The sequence below is a fragment of the Chrysochloris asiatica genome, unplaced genomic scaffold, assembly GCF_000296735.1.
Source record: "Chrysochloris asiatica unplaced genomic scaffold, ChrAsi1.0 scaffold00028, whole genome shotgun sequence".
NCBI classification, from domain to species: Eukaryota; Metazoa; Chordata; class Mammalia; order Afrosoricida; family Chrysochloridae; genus Chrysochloris; species Chrysochloris asiatica.
Genome location: NW_006408546.1, coordinates 19,596,010 through 19,605,966, shown reverse-complemented (window position 1 = coordinate 19,605,966; position 9,957 = coordinate 19,596,010).

Genomic DNA, 9,957 nt, shown 5'->3' with positions numbered 1-9,957 from the left:
ATACCAATAAAAAGTATGTCCACACCTTTATCTCCGCAGCTCTGTCAGGCATCCGTGGCTGCTCTGATCTTTTCCCCGCTTGGCCCCACATAAGATGGCGGCTCCTGGAGTGGCTGAGCATCCAGAACCAGGTAGCAATGGATTTCTTGCTTCTGCCACAAACTCCCCCAGCGGTAAGTCTTCCAATCTTCTAAATATTCCTTTGTATGTGGTTCACAGTTCTGGGACTTCTTAGTCCTGTATCCTGTGTTGCTGGCAGAGCTCGTCACTGCGCTTCCACCCGATCCACCATCTTGTTTGTTTCTCCACATTTATTTTTAATAAATTATGCTTCATTTTCCCTTCTGGAAACTGGTTTTCTTCACCCACTGAAACATGATTACCAAAACCATAGAGATTTACAGTTATAGCCCCAATGACCAGAAAGAGGCTGATCTGACCACTTTTCTGTTCTTGTTTTAAAAATCCGAGGAAGGATCTTATTGGATGAACGTGGTGAGACAGCTATGGCTTGATCTGAGGCCATGAAAAAATTCTGCAACTGTCTCCCTTCCCCAAGATGTATAAGGGATGTGGATTTAGAATTAAGGGGTGCTGGATAGGCAGTTCTTTAAGGGTTCACTGGGAGAATTCAGATGTGAGGAGCGTCTTAAGGAAAAGGTTGCATCCTCCATAGAAAGGGAGCCGATAAAAAATTCCCAGAGGTACGTGACCAAAGGATGATCAGGCAGGTCTGACCGTCAAGTTTAAGCTGTTGCTTTGTTGGAATGTAAAACTATTGTGTTTCCTTAAACGTACTGCAAAATGTGCCGCATGCTTTTTTGATGCCTTTTGTGAGTGATATGGGTGAAATAAAAGGGTCTACATCTTATATGTAGATTGGTACCCAGAAGAAGGAAAAGATCACACTTTGCAGTGATGATATGAGTGTGTTTGGAACCAGAGTGGCACAGGAAGTAAGCATTCTGGAAATTTTATAAAACTTTGGGAAGAACATTTGGTTTCCCACAGAATGAGATGAACTAGTTGAATCAACTTTAACTATATATCAGTAAGTAGGGAGCTTTCAGCTGATGTTTGTGTTAGTGTGCAAAAGGGGAATGTTGTTGCTGTTGTTGTTAAGTGCCATGGAGTCTATTCTGACTCATATCAATCCTATATAGGGTTTCCGAGGAGCGCCTGGTGGGTTTGAACCATTGATCGTACAGTCCAGTGTTTATCCCACAGTGCTGCACCTGGACTCCAAAAGGGGGATGGCACACTGTTAGATAAGCACTGGACTGCTGACTGCAAGGTCAGTCAGGAACCGACTCCATGGCACTTAAGAACAACAATAAACAACTGAAAAATAAATGTCATAATACTTGTAAAGAGTTTAGTGTTCAATAAACCTGTAGTAATTTCCTGTTTCCCTCACCCACCCCACTCTCAAAGTTCAGGGACAATGATTTCAAGTACTTGTTATTTACTGTTGTGTGAAAGAAAATACTTTTTAAAAGGTTGAATGTCTTGGAAATAGACAAATAACTTTTCATTCATTTCTAGCATTTACTATCTGAGTAATTTCTGCAATGCAGGTCACCTCTCTGAACATCATTCTCCTCATCTCCAACATGGGGGTGATGTTACCCACCTCAGGTGCAGGGGTAACGGGTAGATGAGAGAGGCACATACAGCGTCCCAGTGTCTGATATCCACTTCAGCATTCACAAATCCATCCTCCTCCTATGTTTATGTCCCATTTCATGAACTTGAGAGCAGAAATCATATTTAATGATTTCACTTGGCCTTTCTGTGATTCTATGAAGATTTCTAGTATGGTGCTGTAGTATAAGCCCTAGACTGTTAACCACAAGGGGGTGGTATAAGCTCACCAGCAGCTCCTCAGAAACCCTATCTAGGGTTGCTATGAATCAGAACCCACTCAATGGCATTTAACAACAAAAACAACAACAACATGGTACTATAAAGGATCCCTGGTGGTGCTGTGGTTAAAGCTCTCAGCTGTTAACCCAAATGTCTGCTTTTGAATTCACAAATTTCTTCTATGGAGAAAGATCTGGTATCAGCTTCTGTAAAGATTTATATCCTTGTAAATCCTATGGGGCACTTCTACTCTGTCATATAGTGTCTGTATGAGTCGGAATAGACTCAGTCGTACTGGGCTTTTATGGTATTAGAGCATTCTGAAAGATTTTTTTGAATCATGTTTGTTACTTTCTCCTTATTAGGGTCTTGTGGGGTAGGCAGAATCAAATTTTGTTTTGACATCTTTTAGGAAGAGCTGACTGATGTGTGCCTAGCACAGAACCTGGTTTGTGTTAGATGTTTAATGTTTGTTGTGTGACTATTGAATGAGTTCTCTGTGTGTAAGCACTCTATGCTTACTTACTGATGCTATCATTCATCCATCTAGTCATTCATTCAGCAAATATGAGGGAGCTTCAAAAACTTTATGGGAAAATAGATTGAAAAGATAATGTAATTTTTCTATGAACTTTTGGTTCCCCCTTGTATTTTATTGAATACCTGCTACATTGTAATCTGTGAACATCGATAAACAATCCTTTCCTTTTTGTCATTCCTCTTCTAGTCAAATGAATGAGTACATTAATAACCAAATCAACTTAGAAGACAAGGAGAATGAGCTACTTGAATATCAGGTAATACCAGTTATGGGTATTTTTTTTCTGAGCTCTGAAAAAGGAACATCAGTAGAATTTTAGAATGAGATCTATGGGAGGGACATGGGGGAATATACTTTTAAAAACTTTTCCAACACTTTGTTCAAATGAGCTCTTACTGCAGACATTCAATTTATAAAGCAGATAGCAGAACTTCTTGTATCTACCTCCAATTCCTTAAAAATATTGCTTGATCCCAATCTATTTCCAGATACCATTCCATTCTCTACTTCTCTTCTCACAAAACTTGAAAAGGTTGTGTACACTAGCCGTATATTCTTTATATTCATCCACCCTCATCCTTGTCTCTTCAACCCACTCCTGTCCTCCACCTGTTCTGTTCTTGGGAATGTTCACAATGGTTGCTACATTGCCAAATTTAGTGGACATTTTTTTGTTGTTTTCATATTACTTCATGTCTCAGCAGCTTTGACATGCTGACCCCCTTCTTCTTTTCTGAAGCATCTGATGGTACCTTTCTTTCCTAGTTGCTCTCTTAGTTGTTCAGCTTCTTTTGTTGACATTCCTTTTCTACCCTTGCGTGTTGGAATTCCCTAGAATTCAATCTTAGGTCTTCATCTCATTTCTCTAAATAGTCCCTCCCTAAGAAATCTCATTGATGCCTTCATCTTTAAATAAATTTTTGTATCTTCTAAATTTCTATCTCTAGTCCAAACTTGTGATGACTCCAGATGTAAATATACAAATACCTGTTTAACACTTTGACATCCCATTGTTGTTGTTGTTAAGTGCCGTTGAGTTGGTTCCAACTCATCGTGACCCTTTATAGGGTTTTTAGGAGCAGCTGGTGGGTTTGAACCACAGACCTTGGGGTTCACAGTCCAGTACTGATCCTACAGTGTGTTCTAAGAGTGGGTACCTCCCTATGCTATTGTTTGCCTTATAGGCCTGTCTATCATCTGACTGAACGTTGAGGCACGGGGTGAGTTCACTTCCAGGCTTGAAGGATGTCTTAAGTGTCATAAAATCTAGAGTTCCAACAGTCTCTATTAGGCCAGAAAGCCTGGATTTATTATCTTTTTAAAAATAATTTTGAGCCCACATTTTTCTTCCATTTCATCTGGGACCTCCTAGTGTGATTCCTTTTTGAGTGGTCAGTAATTGAAGCCAAGCACCATCTAATTCTTTCAGTCTTAGGGTTATGGAGGTCTGGTTTATGTGGCCCATTAGTCCTTTGGACTACTTGTTTCCATGCATCTTTGATTTTTGTCACTTTTCTTTGATATCGATGGGAGAAAACAATAGTTGTATTGGTAACTTCATCTTAATGTTATACTTCATGGCACTTGTTAGTGTTTATAGATATTTTAAATATCTATATGGTTATTATATACCTTTCACTAGATTGTGTGCCTGTGAGAACAGGGCAACATCTGTTTGGTACCTCTCTTAGCCACCTAGTGCTGCATTAACAAAAACTCCACAAGTGGGTGGCTTTAAAGAAATTAAAGAAATTTGGCTCAGAGTTCAGAAGGCTTGTTGTTAAGTACCATCCTGTCAGTTCCAATTCGTAGCAACCCTGTATCGGGTTTCCAAGGAACAGCTAATGAGCTTGAACCACATATCTTGCTGTTTAAATCATCTTTTCAGTCCAGTGCATTAACCTGCAGCACCACACCAGGACTCCGGAGGCTGGGAGTCCAAATTGAAGGTATGGTTCTAGACTGCCTGTAATTTTTGGTATTCCTGGGCTTGTAGATTCCTCTATCTCATATGTCTGTCATCTTATGGCATCTTGCCTGTGTGTGGTGTATGTGTTTTCATTCTTCTCTTTTTATCCTTTCAAAGGAATTACATTTATGACCTTTCCTGTTTTGGTATAGCCTCATTAATGTAACAAGGGAAATTGTTTTTCTTAAACAGGATTACATCCATAAGTATAGGGGTCAGGACTTCAATGAAAATTTTTTCTTGGGGAGTACAATTCAGTCCCGTTGTCTCTCCTTTATGCATATAAATTAATTGTTGAATTAATCAATAATGGATGGAGTGAGGAGCTCTGCTTTTTTGTTGTGCTCCTGTCAGTGACTGTAGAGGCTGCTGTTTTTGGCTGCCCTATACTCGTTCTTGTTCATTAGTCTAGAAATGCACCCAGTGCAGCATGGGAAGAGTCTGTGGATTGGCTGGGTTAGCAATAGCTCACCAGAACTCTGGATGAAGGTCTTGTTTCAGGTATTGGTGTGTAACCAAGTCCTGGTCAAGCAGAGGCTTCTCCAAGGTTCTGCTAACTGAAGCTGGCAGGAAAGACATTCTTTCCTGTAAGAATGCTCGTTTGGAGCCGATGTGGTAGTTGGCTTGAGAGAAAAAAGCTAGTGGAGCAGAGTAAAGAAGTAGAGTGATGGGGTCCTGATAGTGTTAGATTCTTGGATCAAGCACTTGTAAGACCAGTTACTTCTGCCTTTCTTGATTTTGTCATCAATCCATCCCCCATTTTTAGCCTTGGATTTCTTTCATTTGCAGTGGTAGAAAAAAATACAGTGTTCTTGAATAAATCACTTGGCCTCTCTCTCTGAGCCTCAGTTTTCTTGTTTGTCAAATCTAGTTAATGATGTTTAAAACCACTTTGACATAAAGAGTTCTGTGAGGCTCAAAGGAGAGTGTGCCCACAGAAATTCTTTGATATTCACCTTTATGATCACAGGACGGTGTATTTTTATGTCCCTTGTGCAGTTTACTTCTGCTCTTCTCCAAGGATGATTTCCGGAGTTCTGCCTGAGTCCCCCGGCTGATGGTCACTTCAGGTCCCAGTACCCATGTTGTAGACAGCTCACTGAGTATACTCGAATTCGATGATGAACATGCTCAGCTACTCATTACTCCTGACATTTTCCATCATCCTTGACATATTTTCATGGAAATCATAAAGAGAGAGGGGAGGAAGGCTCTTTTGGATGAGTGTCAAAACCATTTATTTTCATTATTATTACTTCTTCTTTGAGAGGCTGGGAGACTTTCTTTTTAATTAGCAAGTGTCACACAGAGAGCGGAGAGCGTATAAGCTTCAGGCTTTGATCTTGAACTGTTAAAAGCTAAAGCAGCTGCTTTTGCTGAGCACTCTTATCTGCAGGTCCCCTGGGAATGAGATTGGATAATGAAACGCAAATAGCTTGACCAAGGCTTTTGCTTGTGGAAGATGTATGCTATGCCTGCCTCAGTAAACGCCAGACTGTCTAACACATGGCTTGTCCCAACTTCATGACTTCTCCAAACACCTCTTGCACACACGCTTTTCCATTTACCCCTTCAGCACTGCTCCAAGCATCTGGGAAGTCCAGATCCTTCCCCACCCTCCTTGTCGTTACTTGTGTTTAAACTCATCATCATCTCTTTGCTTCTTCACTGTGCCTTGCCCTTACCCCTCTGTGCTCAGAGAGGGCTCTGCTTGTTCCAGCTGCCTGCTGGTGGAGTGACTTAGTAGTCACAGCTCCATTTCTCACCTCTCCCAGTCAGTCAATCTAGCAGCCTACCTGCTGTTATCCTACCATCTTCCTTCCACCATTTTCCTGTGGATAAGAGCTAGGAAGAGAACAAGAAAGTCATTAAATCCCTGACTGCCCAGACTTGACAATGGGTGATTCTCCAGAGCAGAGGACAAATTATGAGATTCTTTACATGGAATAACATGTTAGTTGAGCTTGAGAAGAACATTTAGTTGAGATACAATTGTTGGTAACCAGTTAGCCAGTCTCTGTGGAGTCCACTCCTACTCATGGTGGCCCCTTATAGAGTAGAACTGTGCTCCATGAAGATTTCAATGGCTGATTTTTAAAAAAAGTAGGTTGCCAGCCTTTTCTTCCAAAGCATTTCTGGGTGGACTAGAACCTATAATCTTTTAGTTAGCAGTCATGAATGCTAACCATTTGTACTTAATCTCTTTCCATGCGTGGTCACCGTAGTGAACAGTAAACTAAACTTTGACTTTAACCCAAGTTGAAGAACTCTGCTGGCTGATTGCTTGAGTTTAGAGGTTGCTCCTTGTTTCAGGAGTTGCTCAGTGAGTAGTTGAATCTGTCCAGAATGTCCCAAGGGACTGTAGGTGTTAGCTGTGAAGTAGGGCCATGCAGCTTGGGAGGACTGCCTAACAGGCAAAGGATTTGTTGTAGCTCCAGAGAGGTTTTGCCTAATGCAGTATGTCATTTGATTGCTTGACTGTTGCTTCCATCAGTGCTGATTGTATATCCAAACAAAATGACAATTTTAATCTTTTTTCCATTTATCATGTTATTTATTGGTTCATCTGTGAGAATTTTTGTTTTCTTTATATTGAGGTGCAATCCATACTGAAGGTTGTAGTCTTTGATCTTTATCAGTAAGTATTTTAAGTCTCCTTCACTTCCAGCAAGCAAGATTGTATCATCTGCATATTGCAGGTTGCTAATGAGTCTTTCTCCAGTCCTGATCTTCTTCATATAATTCAGCTTCTCGGTTTATTTGCTCAGCATACAGATTAAATAAGTGTGGTAAAAGGATACAACCCTGATGCACATCTTTCCTGATTTTAAACCATTCAGTGTTCCCTTTTTCTGTTTGATCAACTGCAACTTGATCTATGTACAAGCTCCTATGACAAGTGTTCTGGAATACCCATTCTTTGCAGTGCTATCCATAGCTTGTCATGATCTGCACAAACACTTATGCATAGTCAATAAAGTCCATGCAAACATCTTTCTGGTATTCTCTGCTTTTAGCCAAGATTCACCTGACATCAGCAATATCTCTACTTCTATGTCCTCTTCCTCTTCTGAATCTAGCTTGAATTTCTGGCAGTTCACTGTAGATGTACTGTTGCAATCATTTTTAAATTATTTTCAGCCAAATTTTACTTGTGTGTAATATTGATGATATTATTAGATTATTTCCACATTCTGTTGGGTCACCTCTCTTTGGAATGGGTCCAAGTATGGATCCCTTCCAAATTGTTGGCCAGATTGTAAGAGATTCCAGTAAATGATTCTAAATTTCTTGGCATAGATGAATGAGTGCCTTCAGTGCTCTATCAGTTTTTTGAAAGATTTCAATTTATTTTCCATCAATTCCTGAAGTCTTGTTTTCTGCCTTTGCTTTCAGTACAACCTGGACTTCAGTTTCATTGGTTCTTGAACATCTGTTACCTCTTGAAGTGGTTGAACTTAGACCATATGTTTTTGGCACAGTGACTCTTTGTATTCCTTCCATCATCATTTTATGCTTTCTGCATCATTCATTATTTTGTCCATTGTTGTTGTTGTTGTTAAGTGCTATTGAGTCAGTTTTGACTCATAGTGATCCTGTATAGGGATTCTGAAGAGTGGCTGGTGAGTTTGAATTGCTGACCTTGTGTATAAGCAGTACCGTGCCAGGACTCCCATGTGATTGTTGTTAAGTGCCTTTGAGTTGATTCCTACTCATAGCGACCCTGCATAGAGTTTCCAAGGAGCAGCAGCTGGTGGGTGGCTTGAACTACCAGCCTTGTGATTTGCAGTCTAGTGCTGATCCACAGAGCCACACTAGAAGTCCCATAGAGTCCTTCAGTATTTCAAGGTTAGACTTGAATTTTTTTGTGTGATTTCTATCAACTTGAGAAATGCTGAGCTTGTTCTTCCCTTTTGATTTTCTAACTCCAGGTCTTTGCATATTGCATTATAATACTTGACTTTGTCTTCTCGAGCTGAGCTGCCCTTTGAAATTTTCTGGTCAGCTCTTTTAATTACTCATTTCTTTCATTCACCTTAGCTTCTCTACACTGGAGAAAAAGTTTCAGAGTCTCTTCTGACATCTGTTTTGTTTTATTTTCTTTCTTCTCTTTTTCATGATCTTTTGCTTTCTTCCTGTGTGATGTTCTTGATGTCATCCACTAATAATCTTTGGTCATTAGTGTCTAATACATCAAATCTTTTCTTGGGATGGTCTCTAAATTGAGGTTGAATAGACTGAAGGTCATATTTTGGCTCTCATGGACTTGTTTTAATTTTCTCTAGCTTCCGCCTGAACTTGCATATGTGCAGTTGATAATCTGTTCCACAGTCTCCCTGTGGCCTTGTTTTGGCTTCTCTACCTCCTCTTCCCACAGGTGTAGTCAGTTGATTTCTGTGTATTCCATCTGGGGATGTTCATGTATGTAGTTGCCTTTTAGTTTTTTTTTAAAAAAGATCTTTGCAATGAAAAAGTCATGAGTCTTGGAAAATTCTATCATGTGATCGCTTGCATGGAACAGACTAAGAGGACTAAGGTGCAGCTGACTCAAGCCATGGTAGTTTAAGTTGCTTCATGTACATGTCAAAGTTGAACAATGACTAAGGATGACCATAGAAGAATTGATGCATTTGAATTGTGGTGTTGGAAAAGAACTTGCAATATTAGTCTCTTGCAATATTAAATATACCATGGGCTGACAGAAGAACTAACAAATCTGTCTTGGAAGACATACATCCAGAATGCTCCTTAGAAGTGACGTGAGACTTCTTCTCTCATACTTTGGACATGTTATCCTGAGAAGGACATCATGCTTGGTAAAGTGGGGGGTCAATGAAAAAAGGTGGATTGACACAGTGGCAGTAACAATGGCTCAAATGTAACAACTATGAGAATGATGCAGGACCAAGAAGTGTTTCATTCTGTTGTATGTAGGGTCACTATAAATTGGAACTGACTCAGCAGAAACAACACTAGTGAAGATTTTAAGCTGGAATTTTGACCTCAAAGCCTATACTAGGTTTTAACCACCCCACTGCTCTATCTCAGAGACCACTTTGTCAACAAAAAGTCCATTATTGTTTAATTGTACTTACTGTGAACTTTTTGAAGCCCTCCCCTATGTATAACATCAGGGAGTTAAAATTTAACCTGAAGGCTTGGGAGCCACTGAAGAATTTGAGTAGGAGAATTCAATGGAGACTTTTGTAGCCAGAATCCAAGTGAGAAATCAAACATGCCTGAACACAGATGGAGCGTGCCTGCTAGAAGTCCATTTGCATAATATCTTTGGGGACTCTTGAACAAAGTCATCTAAGGGAAGAAGACACCAGGCATGACGAGTTGGGCCCTTCATTTCTGGTCTTGCTCACTCTAGGGGAGATGTAGTGTCTGGTGAGCCTGCTTGTGCTGAACTAACTGGCGGGCCTCCAATAAAAGAGTTCTAAATGTGCTGGGTGGAGGCAGGGCTGCTGTGATATATGGCAGCAGGGATGTATGGCTACGCTTGGCGCCAGGTACATATGCTGCAGCACCTGGGGAGAACCAGACAGGCCAAGGATAACTGTCCAGGGCATTGGAG